The sequence below is a fragment of the Patagioenas fasciata genome, unplaced genomic scaffold (assembly GCF_037038585.1).
Source record: "Patagioenas fasciata isolate bPatFas1 unplaced genomic scaffold, bPatFas1.hap1 Unplaced_1, whole genome shotgun sequence".
NCBI lineage: Eukaryota > Metazoa > Chordata > Aves > Columbiformes > Columbidae > Patagioenas > Patagioenas fasciata.
This window is the reverse complement of record NW_027288510.1, coordinates 4,146,532-4,158,380: the sequence shown is the minus strand read 5'-3', so window position 1 is coordinate 4,158,380 and position 11,849 is coordinate 4,146,532. Positions and strand designations below refer to the sequence as shown.

Sequence of the window (11,849 nt, the reverse complement as noted above, 5' to 3'; positions counted from 1 at the left end):
TTAGCTGCACAGAACTGTCTTCCAAATGTATGGAATGTATTGGTTTGGGTATTTCTTTGAAGCCCCAACTCACAAGAAAGAAACAGCACCAAGTTTAGCAATAACGGTTTCTCAGTGGTTTTTGAGAACTTTTCCAAAAACCATTAGGCAAAAAAAAAAGCATTGAAAAACAAGAGCTGAGTGATACAATGTGAAAATGGCAAAAACCACACTCCAAACAATTGTTATTGCAAGAAACAGAAATCACACACAAGCTGTACAAACATACACGTTACCGGCTCTGGACAGACAGACGCACACCACGGCAGCACGTTCAGCTGTGCAAACCTTGAACCCACACGATCTAAAACCAATCTGACATTATCTGTACAACACAAAGTCAGACCGGAAATATTCTGGCGCATTCACAATGAAATACAATGTGTTGCTGGGCACAAACACCAATATTCACATCAGAACTGTGCAAACCATGGCATTACTCGCTTTGGATTTACAACACAGCCTATGTTTTACTGGAAAACACAGTATGTTAATGTTTGGAAAGTTAATACAAGGCTACATTGTTTAGAATTCAGTGTAGTGTGTAGGGAAAACAGTGAGAACGTGTGTTTTTCGTGCTGCTTTTGACAGGCTGTGTCTCATCTCGGTGTACTAAATGTGGCTTTTCTTCCGTGTGCACACCGAGTACAGACCCCTGGTTTTGGGATAACAGTTGTATCACCCAGATGGACACCAATCAAAGCCTTGCCCAGCCCAGCTCGCTGGAGCAGCGGGGCGGGTGCCGATGGGGCTCCAGCCGCACTGCCCTGTTTGTCAGGAGCCCCAGCGGTGCCTCCACCCGGCTGAGCAGCGAGCGGCCCAAAGGCGCAAGGCTAAAATCGAGATGTTGTCTTCAATGAATGTAATTGTGATCTGTTTGTATATTTGAGCTTGGCGTGCGGTTTGCGTGTCTGAGCTCAGCCTTTTACTTCGCACGTTTATATTTGGTACCAAAAGAATTTTGTTCGGGGAGATAATTACAAAATGAGAACCGGTTCCATTATTAAAGTGCCACCACGCTCCCCGTTCAGATGCATCTGTACACATGAGAGTAAATGAGAGGGGGAAGTGATGTGAATGTGAAATTCTGGGTTAGCTGTGTTGCAGTCAGTGTTGTTCTGCGCACAGACTGATCTGGGTCTGAAATTAGTGTAAGAAACTACAAAAGGGAGGAGCTGAGGGATGTAACTATTGCTCAGCTAATTGAAATTGCATATGAAGTTTATAGTCGCAGGAACTAAATGAAGGGAGAAAGAGATTTTAAATCAGACTCTGCCTTTAGGGTTTCCGATTCATAAAATACAACCTGGGGATAAAGTACTAATTAAAACCTGGAAAGAGGAAACTCTGACCCCACGATGGGAAGGACCTTTTCTTGCCTTATTAACTACAGAACCAGCCGTTCGGACTGCAGAGAAAGGGTGGACACACGGCTCTCGAGTTAAAGGACCACGGACGGGAGAAAGAACCTGGGGAGTAACCCAAGGACCAGGGGAATTGAAATTGAAATGGACACGGGATTGGTGATGTAACCACTATCAGCACTGTTAATGTGAATGTCCAGTACAAAGAGTGAATCGCCCGTGCACCCAGCGCTGTTTGGCTTGTGCTCTAACGAACACGTGTTCAAGGAATACAGTTAAGGAATTGGATTAAATGTTGTTTATCCATAGAAAAAGCGTAAGCTTTTTCTTACACTATTTCAGTTTCTTACACTATTTCAGTAGTTTCTTACACTATTTCAGTTCCTCATTTGCAAAAATGCTGTAACTCTGTGCAGCACGACCCCTCATCTTTATCTCTCTATCTTTCCACCTCTTTCTGGCATTAACAACGCCCAGATCAAACCTCTCAGCACAGACACTGAGAAATGCCCGCGGCCCATGCTCTGTCAGTTCCTTGGAGCTGCTGCTGTTCTGAGATCCCAGGAGGAGAAACTTCTCTTCAGCCGAGTTTAACACGGAACCTGCTCTCAGCAGCCGAGCCTTCTCCTCTGTGCAAGGGCAGCAAACCGCAGGTTTGGAACCCACAGCCCCTCAGTCCCGCTGCAGCCAGCGAGGAGGCGACGAACGAGCGCGGACACCGAGTCCGCCCGCGGGACGCGCCGGTCGCGCTTTGTGCTGCGGGGTCAGCGGTGCGGAGGGCGGGGAGGAGCTCATCTGAGAGCTGAGGCTGACCTGCAGTTCAGGGGGTTTTCCACTCTCTGAGCCACCATGACGGCACGGCTGCCAGAGACTTTGTTATTTTAATAACTGCTCAACTCATTCACATTTCGTATAAAAATTTGGCGGGTCAGGCGAATAATCGGACAGCTCTGTCGGGGTCCTGCCGGCAGCGCCGCTCGGCTCGCCCCTCCCGGTGACGCAATTTCCGGCTACAGGGCTGGGGCGAGCGGAGGCTGCTGAGCGGGTCCGGGGGGCGAGCGGCGTGTCCGGGGGGGCGAGCGGCGGGTCCGGGGGAGCGAGCGGCGGGTCCGGGGGGGCGAGCGGCGGGTCCGGGGGAGCGAGCGGCGGGTCCGGGGGGGCGAGCGGCGGGTCCGGGGGAGCGAGCGGCGGGTCGGGATGGGGGCGGGAGAGGCGCCCGCGGTCGGGGCGCGCGCACAAAGATCCGTGTGCGAACGGGCCCTTGGAGACCCCGGTCCCGGGAACCCCCGGAGCTGAGCCCACAGCTGCCGGTCTCTTGGTGCTTTGTGCAGGTGACCGCGCAGAGGCCGCCATGAGAAACCCGGGTGTCCCCAGCACGTTCCTGTTGGAGCAGCGCGTGGCCTGTGCAGCTTCGTGTGGGCCAAGGGAGGCGGCTGTGTCCGTGTTGGCTCAGGTCGGTGCAGCTGCGCTTGGATTTAGAGCAGTGATCCTGGCTGGCTGGTTGAGCCTTGGGGGTTGTTTATTGCTGAGAATGGCAGGGGTCTGTTCAGCAGGTCTTGAATTGCTGTGCACTTTACCCTGCAAGAAGGGTTCATTTTCAGTGTTATTCATTCAGCGTAGCTCTCTCCATTGTACGGATAAGTATTCCCGCTCTCAAAGGTTTCCTCTCCATTTGGTGGTTGAATTTCTCAGCGTCTCTTCTGCCGTTTGTTTTCCTTCTCCTGCAAAGTGGGGTGGGAAGGAGAAGGCAAAAGGCTCCGCTGCTTCCAGGCGGGGACTTGGTTGCTTGTATAACGTATGTCTGGTTCATCTCGAAGTAGACAGAGAAGAGTGGTGTTAGAAATCAATCAGCTGCCTCCTGTTGGAGGGACAAAGTGTGCTGGATTTGAAGGCGTTGGGCAGGACAGGAAGAGCTGCCTTCCTGGGTCAGTGATGGGCGTTGGCGTGTATTGTCTGAGCTGGAGCTGATAGCTGTCACCACTTGAGCTCTAGAATTACTCTGAGACCCAGGAATCTCCAGTTCCTTGTGGAGCTTTTCCAGGCTGTGGAAGCCCCTTTCTGTCACAGATTGTAACGCAGCCCTTGGAGAAGGGGGCACTGCTTGAGGTTCCTCAGTTTGGGCATTGGGGAGGCGTCGTTCTTGGGCTCACACTGAGCGTGAGGAGACGTTTTCACGTGAGCTGAAGGCAGCTCTGGGTAGCCAAAGCTGTTAACCGGTGTTAACAAACGCTGCTGCTGAGATTTGGGGGTGAAAGTGCCACAAATGTGATTTCCCAGGGAAAACAGAGAGATTTGTCAGTGCCTGGTTGTTCCATGGCACATTGTAGTTAAGCACAGTGGTAATTTTGCATCGATTTTACACAGGATTACTGGCTCTAACAGACTGGTTGCATCAAATGAATGTTGACTTGCTGCACTGGTGGCCTTGTGAACAGCAGATGGCTTCTGGAGGGGGTGACATCTCCTGTGAGCCCAGGAGTGCTGAGCCCATCATACAGGGAACGACCTCCCCTCCCCGAGCAGGGCAGAGGACCCAGGGGTCCGGGCTGCCTGTCTGTGCTCCTCCCCTGCCCCAACACCAAAATACGTTCCTTGGGGGACAGATATGGGCCTGGACTAAGATGGTACGTAAGATGTTTTTCCAGTAATTGTTATTAAAAACACACTAAACTCATGTGATGTTTATTTCAGTTACGTTCCCACTCGTTCACAGACCAGGCCCAAGGACATCACAAATCCCATGCGCTTGGGGGCGGTTATCTGGCCCGAGATATCATTGTCACGAGTCTGGGCTATAACGTTTTACAGTTATGAGAAATGTACTTCAAAGTACTCTGTCCAAGGCCCTTTCTATGTTATTATGTTAGTATTATGTCTTTGACCGTCCAGATGGTCATGTTAGTATTGATCTTCCTTTATCATCCAGGTGGCTGGAACCGCACATCTTGCTTTTCCACATTTACTTTCCAAGAGGCTGCTGAACTGTGGCAAGGTGTTGCTGTCTGTACGGAGAACATGGTTGTAAAAGTACATCATGGAGATGCTCACACAGCCCAGAGTCAGCCACTGAAGAATATCAAAGCAAACACAGGTATGTCCCTGAAGGGCTGCCAGCTCTGCAGGGACAGAAATCGGGTCTTGGGAATCTGAGATCCCTCTTCTGCTCCAGTCAGTGAGCACAGACTGGTGCTGGAAACCGCTCAACATCCAGGTCGCCCGGGCAGCAGCCACTGAGACTGGAGTTATAAACCCATTGATTCCCCCACTGTCACACTGCCCCACAGTGCCCAGAGGATGCTGACCAGGGCCCCCAGGATGGGGATGTTTGGGCCAGGGGTGCAGTGAAGGGAACCCCGCGCCCCGCAAAAAGCCAGGGAGAGCTGCAAGGCGGGCGGGGGAGAGGGCAGGGGAGGCCGTGCCCCTGGGGACACAGCTCCATCCCCCAGCTGCTCTGAGCCCCACTCCGGCAGGACTCCCCAGGCTGTCCCGAAGCAGAGCGGCACCCCGGCTGTCCAGCTGCTCCCCTGGGACCCCCCGGCCTCTGGGCTCCAGCCTGTGCCCAGGGCAGCCAGGGAGCCCCAGGCGTGCGGGTGCCCCAGGACCTGCTCCTCCCCACTGCCCCAGCACTGCCCTTCTCTGTGGGCTCTGCCCGCTGCCAGGGCTGGGGGAGCCCAGGCTTCCAGGCTGCTTTAACTGCCCTGGATCCCCTGATCGGTCACTCTGTGAGGCACCGATCTTGGTGAACGGGCTTCTTGTGCCATGGGCCCCGGGCAAACAGAGCTGATCAGAGCCGCTGTGGGAGCAAACATCCCTCCTCGTGCCAGGGGAGCTCTGTCCTGCAATGAGCTCCGAGCGGCTGCCTGGGAACAAGAGCCCGCTTCATCACGTCCCTCTGGATGGCCACGTCCTGCTCAGGGACAGCGCTGGCCTGGGCCGAGGATGGGGGCATTGAAGGGGCACTCGGTGGGGACAAGGGCCTTTGGTGAGCTGTGGCCAAGTCCCAGGAAGGGACAGGGCTGGAGCCAGAGCCTTGTTGGGGACAGGGACACTGGGACCCACCATGTGGGATCAGCTCTACAGGGCGGGACCCAGGTTGTCTGGGAGGGCACAGTGACCCCGGACAGGGACAGGTGAGAGCCAGGGCAGGGGATGTTCCCTCTGCTCTGTTCTCAGCTGTGGCTGCAGACTGGACCAGTTGGGGGCTGGCGGTGCAAGGGAAATGGGGTGGGCTGGAGCTGGGCACTGACACCACCCCAGCACTTCCCCCAAGCCCAGCCCTCCTCTCCCAGAGCCCAGGATTCACCAGTGCTCCCCATTGTCAGTGCCACCAGTGACTGAGGATCCCAGTCACCAGCTGTCCACATTGCCCCAGCTGTCCTCCCACCTCCCAGAGTTCCCTAATCCTGGGGTCCCTGGTGCCCCAAGAAGAGGAGTGACTCCCAGCCCCTCATTTATTTAAGGGGCTGGAAAGGGCTCAGAGATAATTGTGCTTAGAGACCCCAGATTTGAGGCTGGTGTCATCTCTAGGGGGGGTTCCATAGGGAAAGACTGGCCTGGGAGTTGAGGGGCACTGGGAGATGGTGGTGCTGGGAGGTGAGGGGCACTGGCAGGTGGGGGGATCAGGCTTTTGGGGTTGTTGCAGGATGGTTTCGAGTTGGAGCAGTGGGTCATCACCATAGGGTGTCTGGCTGTCAGGGACACACTGCTGTCCCCCCTCACCACTGTGGATGCCTGGGCCCTTCCCCGTGCAGCTGCCCCATGCAGGAAGCGGCACTGATGCCAGGGAAGGCAGCTGGATCAGTGCTCAAGGCGGGAGTGACTCTGTGCCAAGGCTGGGTTGCCAGGGCGGGTGTCTCTGCCAAGCTTTGCCCTGGGGGCTGGAGGCGTGGGGAGGGGCAAGGAGTCCTCCTGGGAGGGATAAAGGTGCCCTCACCTTTTCTGGCATCACCCAGGACTCGCTGCACCGCAGAGGAAGATGAAGGTCGCAGTGCTCAGTGTGGCCCTGCTCTTCACCATCCTGCTGTGCACCCTGGAGGATGCGCAGGTGAGGCTCCAGTGAGGGCCCCTCCCGGTTTCTTGTCTTGGTGCCCCCACACCCCTCTTCTTTGGGCCTCCCCATTCCATCCTTTAAGACCCCTCAGGTATCTCCTCCTCAGGATCTCCTCTGTGTCCTATAGAGGGTCCCCAAATGCTCTCCCTTTGATGGATGCCAATGCCTTTCTTTCCATCTTTCCACTCCGTCCTTTGCCTTTCACCCTGTCCCCTGCGGTAGTGCCCCCAGATCCCCCTCCTTGAACACCCCCTCCCAAACACTTTCCCGATCCCCGCGTTTTGTTCCTCTGCTGTCCTCTTCCTCCTGCCCCCACCAACAACCTCACCTGAATTCCCCATGTCCCCTCCCCTTGAATTCTTTACCCCTCACTTGCATCCCATGCAGTCCTGTCCCTCCAGCACCCCCAGCCCGGTCCCTTGGGTTCTGCGAGTTCACAACAGTGCCCTGCCTCTGGGTCCCCCCCAGCCACCGTCCTCCTTGGAGGCCCCAAATTCCCATGTTATCCTTTTCTCCAACCCAAGCCCTGGTCCGCCATGAACAGGTATCCCAGGTGAAACTTGGAGGAATGAGGTTGGGGGGAGCAGAAGGGATTTTCACGCTCAGATGAGGGAGAATCCATGGGCCTGGGTGGGGCTGGGGACACCTGTGCCCCACCCACAGCCCCATTTGTCTCCAACCCCTTTCTCTTCTTTCATAGGCATTTCCAGGAACATTGCTGGAAGCAAGTGGAGGGTCCCTCCTGCATGTGAGTAGTGGGGCGGACTTGGAGGACATCCAGTCTGGGGAACTGGAGGGCACCTTGGTCCTCCCCTCCCTTGCTGGGGCTGGGACATCCCAGTGACCAGTGAGGTCTCATGGTCTCTCTACAGCAGGGACTCAAACTGGGGCGAGTGAAGAGGGCTGCGGTAGGTGTCACAAGTTCTGCTGCCCCACACCCTCCCTCCCACGGCCACGAAACTCCAGGGCATCCCGGTGTTCCCCAGAACATGCCAGTGTGCCCCAGTACACTCCCATGCACCCCCTGCAGCCCCACAGAACATCCCTGCTCCCCAGTGTTTTCCCAGGGATGCCCCATTGCCCAGGGCTCCCATTGCATTCCCTTCCATCCCATCACAACCCACTACAGCCCAGTGCACCCCACGATACCCCAGGACACAGCCCCTTCCCCAGGACCTCCACTGCTTTCTGTGCCCCACCACACAAACTCACGCACCCCATTTTCCCTGGAGTCACCTTCCCAAGGACCCCATCGCTTTCCCCTGCCTCCCAGTGCACCCAAGTGTGTTCCTCACCCAACCTTTCTCCCCAGCTCCCTCTGTCTCTCAGGGTGGATGATGTTTTGCAGCAGAAACACCAGGTTCCAGATCTTCCAGATGCTGAAGTGCTAGTGCACCCATCTCCTCCATTGCTGGTGAGCAGCATCAGGGCATCTCCAGCCCCACAAAGGGTCCTGGGTGGGCAGAACGTGGATCTAGAAGCAAACAGAGGAGACTGTCCATGCCCTGTGTCCCAGGCCACGCTGGACAGAGCTGCCCCCATGACTTTTGTTGCACCCAGCGGGGCTCTACGGACCCAGAGGGTCACCGTGCAGGCCAGGCTGGGGCTCTGGGGCCTTACAGACCCCAAGGATCACCCTGAGGGCTGGGCAGGGTTCTGGGAGATGTAGGGGCATCCGGGGCTAATGACACACTGGCCAAGGAGCTCTGGGTGCCACATGGATCTCAGGAGAACCGAGTCTTGTCCTGGGTTGATTGAGGGCTCCAACTCTTCTCTCCTTCCCTGGGTCTCTGCAGAGAGACGGTGGGGAGAAGCCTCCCCTCATGTCCCAGCTGACACTGGAGATCTCATTTTGGGCTCTGATTTCAGAACTGAAACTGATGGTGACAGCCGTGTCCTGTCCCCCTCCAGTGACATGAGGAGATGATCATCCCTGGATGACCCCGTCTGATCCCCTGGGAGCCCTGGGCCATTTCCCTCTCATGATCGGTAAATCCCTTCAGCAAAGCTACGCCTGCGTGTGGATGTGTGTCCGTGTCCATGCTCCCACTGCTGTGCCGGTGCCCGGACACCTGGGTCCTCTCTGTCACTCTGCCCGACACGTTGCCCCTCATGTCGTGGCCTCAGCAGAGGAGGTTTTTACCCTCATGATTCTGCAAGTATTGCACTAAAAAGCTGCACCCAGCGCATGTGCCTGATGTGCTGCTCTGAATCACATCAATAGTCAAAACTGCTGTGTTTGCTCCCCTCCCAACTAGAGCAAAGTGAACACCTGCATTTCACTCTCTTTCCCAAAGAGCCGATCGTAGGAAGTTACATTCACATCCTAGGATGGAAAAAAAAAAAGAGAAATAGGAAAAGCAGTCCAGACAATGGAAAACAAAATGGAAAAACATTCTATAAGGAAACAAAAATTTTGCAAGAGGCATCCACCTGTATTTCATATCAGAAATACGCTCAGTGCCGATGTTTGCAACACGAGGTGTACAACGTGGCATTCTCTGCACTGCTTTAAATCTGTTATATAGTATTACTAGATAAGTAAAACAATGATTAACTTGTATGAAACCTTGTTTTCATCAGAGTGCACCCACTTCACCTTGTTTCCTCTGACAAGCTGTTCAACTGGCCATATGGGAGAGATTCTAAGGTAATGTCTTGAGGACTCATGTTGGAAAGTAAATGTGGAAAAGCAAGATGTGCGGTTCCAGCCACCTGGATGATAAAGGAAGATCAATACTAACGTGACCATCTGGACGGTCAAAGACATAATACTAACATAATAATATATAAAGGGCCTTGGACAGATTACTTTGAAGTACATTTCTCGTAATTGTAAAAAGTTATAGCCCAGACTCGTGAGAATGGGATCTCGGGCCGGATAACCGCCCCCAAGTGCATGGGATGTGTGAATGTCCTTGGGCCTGGTCTGTGAACGAGTGGAAAAACAAGGGAGACAAACATCACATGAGTTTAGTGTGTTTTTAACAACAATTAGTGGAAAAACACCTTTTGTAAACATCTTAGTCCGGGCCTGTACCTGTTTTTGAACAGTGGTACTGTCTGATGGCTTTCCTCCTCGTCTCCAGATGAATGTGGTAGAAAATATAAAGCAAGGAAACGTCCTTTGGCCCAGCCGAGCGCCCCCTAGGGGAGGGGGCGCCTGTCATCCCCGGGCCTGTCACTGCCTGCTGTCCCCCCTGTGAGCAGCGAGGCCTCTGATTCAGCTGCAGTTTGTACTGTAACCGTGCATTTCTTGCTGTGGGCAGTAGCGCTCCAGGCTGAGTTGGACACCTCTGTTTCCCTCTAGACACTCTTCCAGAACGTTGTGCCCCACCACTGCCTGGGCTGCATCTGGTCCCGAAGGGACAAGAAAGAGAACAAACAGCTGGCACAGAGCATCAGAGCCACCATCTCGCAGTTCAACGCCGTCACCAACTGCGTGCTCAGCACCATCCTGGAGAGCAAAGAATTAAAGACACAGCCAAGAGCGAAGATCTTGGAGAAGTGGATCCGTATCGGACGTGTAAAGCGTTTATTCGCGACTGTTTAACGTTCCTTGTGCGGGTGCCGTGGAGCTGGGGGGGGACAGGGGGGTTGTAGCGGGGAGTGATATTTTTGATGCTCAGTATTTGTAGAGCTGCCCGCTTAGCAGGGAGAATGTGCAGCAAGCAGGACACGGGGCAGACAGAAGAGCACTGACTATTGGTGATGCTGACGTTTAACGCTCCTGTGTTTCTAACCGCTCCTTTCACAGCAATGTAGGATCCTGAACAACTTTTCGTCTCTGAAGGCCATCGTTTCCGCCTTGCAGTCCACCTCGGTTTATCGCCTGAAGAAGACCTGGGCCTGCGTTCCAAAGTAAGGCTGTGCAGTGTGTCACTGGATGTGTTTTGGTGCTTTTATCTTTTCTGTGCCGAACTGTTAACGATTCTTGAGAAAAAAATTGTACCCTGGTCTGATTCAGAGTGCTTACAAACAACTTAAATCATTGAATCTTTTCCTGTACAGGGACACAATGCTGATGTTCGAAGAGCTTTGCGAAATCTTCTCCGACTGTGACAACTTTGCGACGAGCAGGGAGCTGCTGCTGAAGGTGGGAATGAGCTTGAGTTGCCAGGTTGTGATCTCACCCAAAGCCGAGCTCAGCCCTGTTCCTGACCAATGAGCTCCCGTATGCGGTGCTTTGGGGAAGACGGGTCTGTAAATCCCGGCTTTTCTGCCGGGGCGAGAGGTGCCGCACAGCGAGATTTGACGCAGAGGAGTTACGAATGAGCACTTTGGCTTATATACCGCTCTGCGCAGACATGAACCGCTGGCTGAGATACCAAGGATGATGTCGTGAAAGCATCATTTACAAGAGCGCTGTTTGGTGAAGCAGACTAGTTGTATTTGGTTTGCTTCCACAGGAGTATTCTAATTAGTATAATTATGACTTCTCAGTCAATTAATCCACCATTGCTCTGACCGTTTGCAGGGAGTCACACAAGGCACGGTACCTTACCTGGGTACCTTCCTCACTGACCTCGTCATGCTGGACACAGCCCTTCAGGACTATCTCGAGGTAATTTGGGGCAATTTTTGGAATCCTAAATCTCCTCCCTCCCTTGCAGACACTGTGTCTGCTCCTGCATCTTCCACTGGGTGCTAGTGCAGTTCTTAAAAAGAGAGGAATGTATTTAACAAATAGACTCAGGTACACGAGTGCTGTGGCTTATCCTAGAGCTGGAAACGGGTCTTTGTAGAGGCCTTTGGTCAGGGCAGCTCTGGCCTGTCCCTTGGTGTCGCTACTTCATCCTGTTCATCCTGTTTGTGATCAACTCCAGCCGAGCCTGTGCTCTTCTCCTCCGATCCCTTCTCTGTCCTTCCAACAGGGCGGCCTGATCAATTTTGAGAAGCGGCGAAGGGTAAGTGGAACGGTGACTGTTCTGTGATCGTTAGTGCCTGACGCTCTCTGCTAGAGCGTTCTCTTGGCGAGGCCTGTTGTCTTTGCTGGGCGTATCCAACAGCCGCTCACGTTACTCAGAGGGTGAGGAAGGAACAGTCCCCGGCACGCTGTGAACCTCTGCCGGGCTGTGCGGGGCGGCGCGGGAAGAGAAATTCCTTTTAGATGCGGGCAGCAGGGGAAGAGGAGCCGCAGGGCACTCGCTGCCGCGGGAGTTACGTCTGGGGCACGTTCCCCCCGTTTGGTGTTCACGGGAACACGTTACACGAGCGTGTTCTGTGTGCTGGGAGCGCATCGGACCTGCTGGCGTGAGACCTTTGCTGGCCACAAGATGCAGTCTGTGACCATCTTCCTTGTGCTGCAGTAAATAGTTGTGGGTCAAAGGTGCAGCGAGCGAAGCGGGTACCTGGGACCGAGAAATCAAGGCTGAGCGTTGCCTTCCAGCCTGAGC

General features: G+C 54.3%; 1 non-coding gene across 1 annotated transcript; it reads left to right on the top strand.

Annotated features, from left to right (window-relative positions):
* Positions 1–3,327: 3,327 nt before the first annotated feature.
* LOC139826727 (small nucleolar RNA SNORD45) lies at positions 3,328–3,412 on the top strand. The gene has a single exon (XR_011736871.1). It is a non-coding gene; the product is annotated as a small nucleolar RNA SNORD45 (small nucleolar RNA).
* Positions 3,413–11,849: the final 8,437 nt, after the last annotated feature.